General features: G+C 36.1%; 1 protein-coding gene across 3 annotated transcripts in view; it reads left to right on the top strand.

Moving 5' to 3' along the window:
* Positions 1-4,955: 4,955 nt before the first annotated feature.
* The window catches only part of LOC145690217 (uncharacterized), a 64,435-nt gene continuing 59,042 nt past the window's right edge, over positions 4,956-10,348 (top strand). Inside the window, exon 1 of one of the 3 annotated variants that reach the window (XM_081764888.1) lies at positions 4,956-5,109. The gene's annotated coding sequence lies outside the window, so the exon portion shown is untranslated. Of the gene's footprint in view, positions 5,110-8,880; positions 9,030-10,348 lie in introns of those variants that run through there. The other 2 variants (XM_081764890.1, XM_081764891.1) reach the window with 2 other exon arrangements.

The following is a 10,348-nucleotide window of genomic DNA, read 5'->3' as shown; positions in this document are numbered from 1 at the left end:
GTCTAGTGTCCCTTTCAGCAGCTAGATTATAAGAAACGTGAACATATAATTTAACGTAGAATCCGAACCACATGAGTTCCCACCGGGAATCGAACCCAGGTCTCTCGCTAAGCATAAAGTCACAAGTAGGGGTGCACGCGAGACGCGAGAAGTCTCGTCTCGTATTTGCGAGACCCGAGTGAAAATTCTATGCGAGACGAGACGCTAGACGAGACTCGATTAAGTCTCGCACGAGAAGTCTCGCGAGACTTCTCGCAGTCTCACAACATTTATGAATTACATTTAATTGTATATTTAGTGATTATACATTTATTGAGTTTTCTAAGTGATTGGGGCAATAGACATTTTATGAGATTTATTATTATTCAAGGTTGATTTTCAGAATTAAAGCCTTCTTTAGTTTCTAAAAAAGAAAAGCTTTGTAAATTTGACATTTATTACAGCATCGATTTAGGACTTTATTTCCTACACAAACACATACACGCGGGCGCGCACGAATACATGAACTTCTGTTTTTGGTCTGAAAAGTGAATAAGACTCCCTATTGCTGCGAAATGTGATATTTCTGTTGTTTCTGTCTTTTTCACATTACTACTAGCGATTAATATTGGGGGATGGCGGGGAAATCCCCTCTCGTCAAAGTTTATCCCCGGCCCGGCTCGCAGAAATAATGTGATATTTTTACATGGAATAAGTATTTTCTTTCTATATATTTACCAAAAACATCCCCCTCTAGTTCGGAAGTTTAATTCAAACATTGGTTTGGTAGGATGACCCTATAGGTTTGGTGGGAGATGGTAGGAATGACCCTATATCTGTCAGTAATTTTATTATCTAGATCTGGCAACATTATATAAGTTGAAAGCGAAAGTTGATAAAATGCGATAATGCAACATTGTTACAAGCGCGAACGAACCGAAAGAATTGGGTCGTATTCTGTTGTGAGGAGTTCTTTTGTTGTCTACAAGCGCTTTTGGTGGTGTAAAAATATCTTTACAATGGAAAATCACCCTTCAAGGAAACGAACAAAACGTGTAAATGTTGATAGTCGCGACGATATTTTAGAAGAGCCAAATATTGCTGGAGACCTCTAAGCTGGAAAACAATGTTGGATCCAGCAACAATTTATGCTGGTTTTGCTGTAAATTATGCTATTAATTTGACGAAAATTAGTGGTCCAGCAATCAAATTCCAGCACAAGTTTTCTTTTAATTTGGAGCGGAGGGGACACAAATTCGCATACCAAGTTGAACTCTAGGTTCCGTCTCCATAGGATGTTATTAACATTCATCCCATGGTAAGCAATGGCAAACCACCATGGATTCACCTTGCCAAGGGACTTTTAGGTCAAATACCTGCCTTCGGACAGAATATCACATCATCATTCATTAACAGCCATAGAATAACACATTCCAAATTTTGACCCAGAATATATGCGAGACTGCGAGACCATGCGAGAAAGTCTCGCGCGAAACGCGAGATGAGATTCAAAATTTTATGCGAGACGCGAAACGAGACTTCACATTTGCGAAACGAGACGAGACGCGAGACAAGACCAACATTTGATTCTGCGAGACGAGACGAGACATTTCCATCTCTCGTCTCGTCTCGTCTCGCGTGCATCCCTAGTCACAAGGGAGCTCAAATCGCAAAATAAATAAAGATAAGCAAATGTATAGTATGATCTTCAATCACTCATGTGAATCTGGTATTTTCTTACAGAAGGAAAATACATTACGTGCCAACAGTAAAATACCTACGTCGATGTCTCGCGAAAAGCTTATGTTGTTATCACATCAATTTCGTTTATTCAAGAGGGCCGCGTTGGCTCAGTGGTAGAGCGTTCACCTCTGGTGCATGGGGACCCTGGTTCGATCTCAACTCGCGCCAAGTGGACTTTGTGGTGGACAAACACATTGTGCGTTCTCAGGGTTCTCGCGTTTCCTCCCACTTTCTTCATTCTACCATTTCACTCATTTCTCATCATCACCGTCTCCTTTAGCATAGCCAGTATAATCATAGGACGTAAAAGTGAAAGATTTCATTTTTTTCGTTTTTTCTCCTTCATTCGACAAGTTTCTTTCCTTTCCCTTAATTTTTTTTATTGAAGTCATTAGTGTTTCCCATGGTTTAGGAAGTTCTTTTAGAGCAGGATGACTTAGTGATAGTCCGTCATTTCTGGTGCATAGAACCTGATTCGATTCCAGCTTCCGTCATATGGACTTTGTAGTAAACAAACATCGTTTTTATGAGTTTTCTTAGGTTTCCCCCGTCTGGTCCCACATTCTTCGGTCCACTATTTGCTTATTATTATTATTATTATTATTATTATTATTATTATTATTATTATTATTATTATTATTATTATTATTATTATTATTATTATTATTATTATTATCTCAGACTCCTTTAGCCTCGAAGTGCAATCATTGGTCGTTAAACTTCGAGAAAAGTTTTTTTTTTTAAAAAAAAAAAAAACATCTGTTGATTTTTGTCTTTAGATATGTACGATGTGTTTCTATGACCAAATACCTGCATTTATGAGTTTTCATTTTAAACCATGTTCTTTTTTATTATTTTTGAAAAAAAAATCGAAAAAAAATGTTTAATACCTTTGTTGATTGGGAAATAATGATATATAAAAATACCATATTTTCTTTACAGTTTACTAAGCTGGGAAAGCTGAATATTATTTTTCCCCAGCTTCTGTTGTTTTATTAGGGTCAAGGTAATGTGCCATATACTGTACGATTGCGATGCTAGTTCCAACGTCCGTCCGTTGCTCCACACGATAATTCTTGAATGAAAGCGAATTTTCGATTTTTTATGCAATGTTCAGATTGAACGAATATTTTGGTCCAGTTCGTTAATGCAATCAATCTGCTAATATCTTCAAGGATAGCGGTAACTGTCAATATCCTATATCTGATACATGAACTTCTGACCACTTCGACTACCAGCAGGGCCTGCCCTAGGCAATTTGCCGTCTCGTGCAGTGACATCATTTACCGTCCCCCTTTTCTGCAGAAAGAACAAATCTTAAAAGCCACGATTTTAAAGAATGATAACAAATCATAAACAACGAAGTAAAGGGAACGGACACTCGCACTCAGACAGGTCTAAACACTACAAATACAATGTCGTTGTGTCTGTTTTTCCCATTAAATAATAATCTATTATGTTAGTGAAAGAGACAGTAAGCATATCTGGAGAGAAAAGATGGTAACCACATACACCTTTCCCTCCTCCCCCCCATCTAAAACTCGCTTTCGTTCAAGAATTATCGAGTAGAGCAACAGGCAGACGCACGGACTTGCATTGCAATCTTATATGGCACATTAGCTTGATCCTAATAAAACAAGAAAAACTGGAAAAAATAATATTCAGCTTTTCCAGCTCAGTGAACTGTAAAGAAAATATAGTATTTTTTACGTATGGTTATTTCCCAAACAACAAAGATATTAAGCGTATTTTTTCAGCAAAAAAAAAAAAAAAAAAAAATATATATATATATATATATATATATATATATATATATATATATATATTCGAAAATAATAAACAAGAACATGATTTAAAATGAAATCTCATGATTGCAGGTATTTCGTTTTAGAAACACACTGTACAGATCCTTAAGAAAAAATCAACAGATGCTAAAATAAAATTAAAAAGAAACCCTTCTTGAAGTTTAACAACCAATGATTATACTCCGAGGTTAAAGGACATGGTGATAATAATAATAATAAGCAAATAGTGCAACGAAAAATGTGGAAGGAGACGGGGAAATCTGAAAAAAACTCATAAAAACGGTATTTTTCGACTAAGAAGCCCATTTGGCGGAAGCTGGATTCGAACCAAGTTCTATGCACCAGAAGTGATGCACTACCGCTGATCCAAATGAACTTCCTAAAACACGGGGAACAGAAACGGTTTCAATAAAAAAAAACAATAGGGCTAAAGAAACTTATCGAATGAGGTAGAAAAAATGAAATCTTTGAGTTTTACGTCCCACGTTTATACCGGTCAGGCTAAAGGAGACGGTGATGATGAGATATGAATGAAATGGCGGAATGAAGAAAGTGGGAGGAAACGGGAGAACCCCGAGAAAACCTGTCCACTACAAAGTTCATTTGGCGTGAACTGGAATCGAACCAAGGGCCTCATGCACCACAGGTAAACGCTCTACCGCTGAGACACCGCCGCGCCGTCCCTACCAAAAAATTAAAAGGGTTCATAGAGGTACGACCTACAGTATTATGCATAAATGTACAAATAAAGAAAGAAATATAAATAATTTACCGAAGCAGGAAACTACGAGTCTTGTATTTCTCCTATTTTTTGAGCTAGAAGTGAGCAGAGAAAAAGATTTTCCGGTTTTCAAAAAACAAAACTGGTTTTCGAAAACTTTCAAAGTAGTGTTTCTTTTGAAATTCAGTTCGGTTTTTCATAACTGGTTTCGTCTTTTTTTTTTTTTTTTTAAAGTTTTAAACCTGGTTCAGTTTTCAAACAAACTTTTTTCTTTTTCTTTAACTTGATTGTAAATGTTTTCAAAGAACTGGAAAGTATACCAGCTTCAGCAAAAACTACACTGGTTTCGGTGAAACCGAACCTTTGGAAAACTGAGCCAGTTTTCTAAAAATCCGAAACTAGCTTCAGTGAAAAATCGAATCGTTTTGGAGAAAACCGAAATGCCGTTTTCAGTTATTCTAGAAATCAGTTTCCGGTTGTTATAAAAATCGGTTTAGCTTAGGGTTACCCCTAGTTTGAGCATGGAAACATACCCTCTGAGGGTGACAGAAGGTCTGAAATTGTAATACTATTCAGTATGTTTCTAACCTATAGAACATGAAAGCTGTCAGTAGAACTCCAGGAAAAAGTTTTATATGTATTTTTATATTATCAATACTAAGTATCAAGAAAAAATATTTCGCATCAAACAATACTGGCTCTGGTCTCTACTATCAAGTTCTTCCGAGAGAGGGCTCTTCTGCCGCCTCTCATAGGACTTGAAAGGTACGGCATTCTCAACACATCGCTATAGGATATTTTACGTGTCTAAAAAGTAGGTTGAATTGGAATGGTATATACAAGTGGTTCTGAAATTTCGAGGTAAATTTACATTTACTTTTTTTTTTTTTTTTGTAGTATTTTTACTCTTATAGCTTTGTTTCCTTTTTCGGTTCGTTTTGCATAAATAGTTATAACATCAAATACGTTACAACTAGTACAGTATGTTCTTCTTTTAAAAAAACAATTATTATCATAATTTTTGCAGTTCAGTTATACAGTAGTTATACTTGTCGACGTGTTGTCTGAATCGAAGCATATTTTTATTATTTAAAGCAGACCCTATAGACAACGTTTACATTAAAAGTGGCTTTATATAAGGAATGCACATATTGAATGTTTGCTCCAGTAAGAATTGCTTCTGCTTTGTTAAATTGCGCTTTTTGTGCGCATGTGTGTGCTTATCACTTACAAGTTCTGTTACGGTTTACTTTGTAAATAATTTAACCCATTCTCGGTAGATATTTCTTGCAAACATAGTTATTAAACTTGATACCCAGCAAAGAAAACTCAAAGGGGTTCCCATGTTCGTTCTTGAGCTTCTCAATCTAACTTCGGGCTCAGTGGTAGAGCGTTCACATCTGATGCATGGGGACCCTGGTTCGATTCCAGCTTGGGCCAAGTAAACTTTGTGGTGGGCGAACACATTGTGCGTGGGTTTTGTCAGGGTTCTCCCGTTTCCTCCTACTTTCTTCATTCTACCATTTCATTCACTTCTCATCATCACCGTCTCCTTTAGCATAGCCAGTATAATCATGGGACGTAAAACTGAAAGATTCATTTTTTGATTTTTCTCCTTCATTCGACAAGTTTCTTTCCTTTCCCTTATTTTTTTTTATTGAAGTCATTAGTGTTTCCCATGTTTTAGGAAGTTCTTTTAGAGCAGGATGACTCAGTGATAGTCCATCATTTATGGTGCATAGAACATGATTCAATTCCAGCTCCATCAAATGGACTCTGTAGTCGACAAACACCGTTTTTATGAGTTTTCTTATGTTTCCCCCGTCTCCTCCCACATTCTTCGTTCTACTATTTGCTTATTATTATTATTATTATTATTATTATTATTATGTCAGTCTCCTTTAGCCTGGAAGTGCAATCATTGGTCGTTAAACAATCCCAGCCCAAGCCAAGTGAACTTTGTGGTGGACAAACACCGTGTGCGTGGGTTTTCTGGAGGTTCTCCTGTTTCCTCCCACTTTCTCCATTCCACCATTTCATTCATTACTCCTCATCACCGTCTCCTTTAGCCTAACCGGCATAACCGTGAAACGTAAAACTCACAGATTTCACTTTTCATTTCATTGGTCGTTAAACTTCGAGAGAAGTTTTTTTTTAAGCATCTGTTGATTTTTTTCTTTAGGATCTGTACGATGTGTTTCTATGACCAAATACCTGAGTTTATGAGTTTTCATTTTAAACCATGTTCTTGTTTATTATTTTTGAAAAAAAAAATTAAAAAGTACAATGTTTAATACCTTTGTTGTTTGGTAAATAATGATATATAAAAATACCATATTTTCTTTACAGTTTACTAAGCTGGAACATCTGAATATTATTTTTTCCCCATCTTCTCTTGTTTTATTAGGGTCAAGGTAATGTGCCATATACTGTACGATTGCAATGCTAGTTCGTCCGCCCGTCCGTTGCTCCACACGATAATTCTTGAATGAAAGCGATTTTCGATTTTTTATACAATATACAGATTGAACGAATATTTTGGTCCAGTTCATTAATGCAATCAATCTCCTAATATTTTCAAGAATAACGGTAACTGTCAATATTCTATATCTGATACATGAAATGCTGACCACTTCAACTAGAAGCAGGGCCTGCCCTAGGCAATTTGTCGTCCCGTGGGATGACATCATTTACCGTCCCCTTTTTCTCCAGAAAGAACAAATCTTAAAAGCCACAATGTTATAGAATGATAACAATTCATAAACAACGAAGGAGAGGAAAAGGACACTCGCACTCACAGGTCTAAACACTACAAATACAATCTCGTTGTGTCTATTTCCTATTAAATAATAATTTATTATGTTAGTGAAAGAGACAGTAAGCATATCTGGAGAGAAAAGATGGTAACACCTTTCCCTCGCCCCTAATCTAAAACTCGCTTTCATTCAAGAGTTATCGTGTAGAGCAACGGACAGACGTACGGACTTGCATTGCAATCGTATTTTTCACATTAACTTAATCCTAATAAAACAAGAGAAGCTGGAGAAAATAATATTCAGCTTTTCCAGCTTAGTAAACTGTAAAGAAAATATAGTATTTTTATATATTATTATTTTCCAGACAACAAAGGTATTAAGCGTATTTTTTTTTTTCAGAAAAAATATTTTTCGAAAATAAGAAACAAGAACATGGTTTAAAATGAAAACTCATTGCAGGTATTTCGTCTTAGAAACACACTGTACAGACCCTTAAGAAAAAATGAACAGATGCTAAAATAAAATTTAAAAAGAAACCCTTCTTGAAGTTTAACGACCAATGATTATATTCCGAGGTTAAAGGACATGGTGATAAAAATAATAGGAAAATAGCGCAACGAAGAATGTGGAAGGAGACGGGGTAATCTGAGAAAACTCATAAAAACGGTATTTATCGACTAAGAAGCCCATTTGGTGGAAGCTGGAATCGAACCAATTTCTATGCACCAGAGGTAATGGACTACCGCTGAGCCATCGCGCTCCAAATGAACTTCCTAAAACATGGGGAACAGAAACGGTTTCAATAAAAAAAACAATAGGGCTAAAGAAACTTATCGAATGAGGTAGAAAAAATGAAATCTTTGAGTTTTACGTCCCACGTTTATACCGGTCAGGCTAAAGGAGACGGTGATGATGAGATATGAATGAAATGGCGGAATGAAGAAAGTGGGAGGAAACGGGAAAACCCCGAGAAAACCTACGCACACGGTGTTTGTTCACTACAAAGTTCATTTGGTGTGAACTGGAATCGAACCAAGGACCTCATGCACCAGAGGTAAACGCTCAACCACTGAGACACCACCGTCCCTACCAAAAACTTAAGACGGTTCATACAGGTGCGACCTACAGTATTACGCATAAATGTGCAAATAAAGAAATATAAATAATTTACCGAGGCAGGAAACTAGGAGTCTTGTGTTTCTCCTATGGTTTGAGCTAGAGGCGAGCAGAGAAGATTTTTTCGGTTTTCACAAAAACCATAACTGTTTTTTTGATAACTTTCAAAGTAGTGTTTCTTTTGAAATTCAGTTCGGCTTTTCAAAACTGGTTTCGTCTTCTACCATAAAGAAAAAAACTTTAAACCTGGTTCAGCTATCTAACTTTTTTTTTCGTTAACTTGATTGTAAATGTTTTCAAAGAACTAGAAAGTATACCAGCTTTAGCAAAAGCCACACAGGTTTCGGTGAAAAACTGAACTTATTATTTATTCAGGAAAACTGAACTGAAATTACTTCGGTGAAACCGAACCTTTGGAAAACTGAAAGTTTTCTAAAAATCCGAAACCAGCTTCAGCGAAAAATCGAATCGTTTTGGAGAAAACCGCAATGCCATTTTCGGTTATTCTAGAAATCAGTTTCCGGTTGTTATAAAAATCGGTTTAGCTTAGGCTTACCCCTAGTTTGAGCATGGAAACATACCCTTTGAGGGTGACAGAAGGTGTGAAATTGTAATACTATTCAGTATGTTTCTAACCTATAGAACACGAAAGTTGTCAGTAGAACTCCAGCAAAAAATGTTATATATATATTTATATTATCAATACTAAGTATCAAGAAAAAATATTTCGCATCAAACAATACTGGCTCTAGTCTCTACTATCAAGTTCTTCCGAGAGAGGGCTCTTCTGCCACCTCTCATAGGACTTGAAAGGTACGGCATTCTCAACACATCGCTATAGGATATTTTACGTGTCTAAAAAGTAGGTTGAATTGGAATGGTATATACAAGTGATTCTGAAATTTCGAGGTAAATTTACATTTACTTTTTTTTTTTTTTTTTTTTTTTTGTAGTATTTTTACTCTTATAGCTTTGTTTCCTTTTTCGGTTCGTTTTGCATAAATAGTTATAACATCAAATACGTTACAACTAGTACAGTATGTTCTTCTTTAAAAAAACAATTATCATAATAATTTTTGCAGTTCAGTTATACAGTAGTTATACATGTCGACGTGTTGTCTGAATCGAAGCATATTTTTATTATTTAAAGCAGACCCTATAGACAACATTTACATTAAAAGTGGCTTTGGATATAAGGAATACACATATTGAACGTTTGCTCCAGGAAAAATTGCTTCTACTTTGTTAAATTACGCTTTTTGTGCGCATGTGTTTGCTTTGTGCTCATCGCTTATAAGTTCTGTTACTGTTTACTTTGTAAATAATAGGATTTAACCCATTCTCGGCACATTTTTCTTGAAAACGTAGTTATTAAACTTTATACCCAGCAAAGAAAACTCAATGTTCGTTCTTGAGCTTCTCAATCTAACTTCGGGCTCAGTGGTAGAGCGTTCACATCTGATGCATGGGGTCCCTGGTTCGATTCCAGCTCGCGCCAAGTGAACTTTGTGATGGACGAACACCATGTGCGTGGGTTTTCTCGGGGTTCACCCGTCTTCTTCCACTTTTTTCATTCCGCCATTTCATTCATTTCTAAACATCACCGTCTCCTTTAGCCTAGCCAGCATAATTGTGGGACGTATAACTGAAAGATTTCATTTCGTTTTTTAATCTAACTCGCAGGTCCCTGTGTAATAATACTAGGAAATTACATACAATGCGAGGATTAAGTACTGGTTTCTGGCGTTTGAGTGCTTACCTACCGGGGGTTCAAACAAATCTGTAGGTACAGGGTTGTCAGGGAAGCTTAGCACCCCTGCACCTGAAATGTGTGTTTAAATATACGTCTGCGTATTCAGAATGTAAGTTGACAAGAAATTGTTGTGAGTTATTTCGTGGGGACCAAAAAAGAAAGTTCCAATTTGGTTATGGGGCGAAACATAATAATAATAAATTGAAAATCTTAGTATTTCAGGCCGTCTCTTTCAGAATATTTCAGTCAACTTCTTTCTTTTTTCTTTTTCTTTTTTCTTTTTTTCAAACTTGAGTGCTCTGTTACTGTGAAGGTTTGTTGTTCTTATAGATTTGACAATGATTTCTTACATCGCTGAAGGGAGGAATAGATTGTCATTTATTGTTTTAAGAGATCAAAGGTCTTTTGTCAGCGACAGTTTATTTATTGTATCTGTTCCGGTATTTTGTTTATAATTTTCATGATAGTTCCAGAT

Source organism: Thermobia domestica, chromosome 7, assembly GCF_964235325.1.
Source record: "Thermobia domestica chromosome 7, izTheDome1.hap1.1, whole genome shotgun sequence".
NCBI classification, from domain to species: Eukaryota; Metazoa; Arthropoda; class Insecta; order Zygentoma; family Lepismatidae; genus Thermobia; species Thermobia domestica.
Note: the sequence above shows the minus strand (reverse complement) of the source record. Positions and strands in the feature narration are given on the sequence as shown.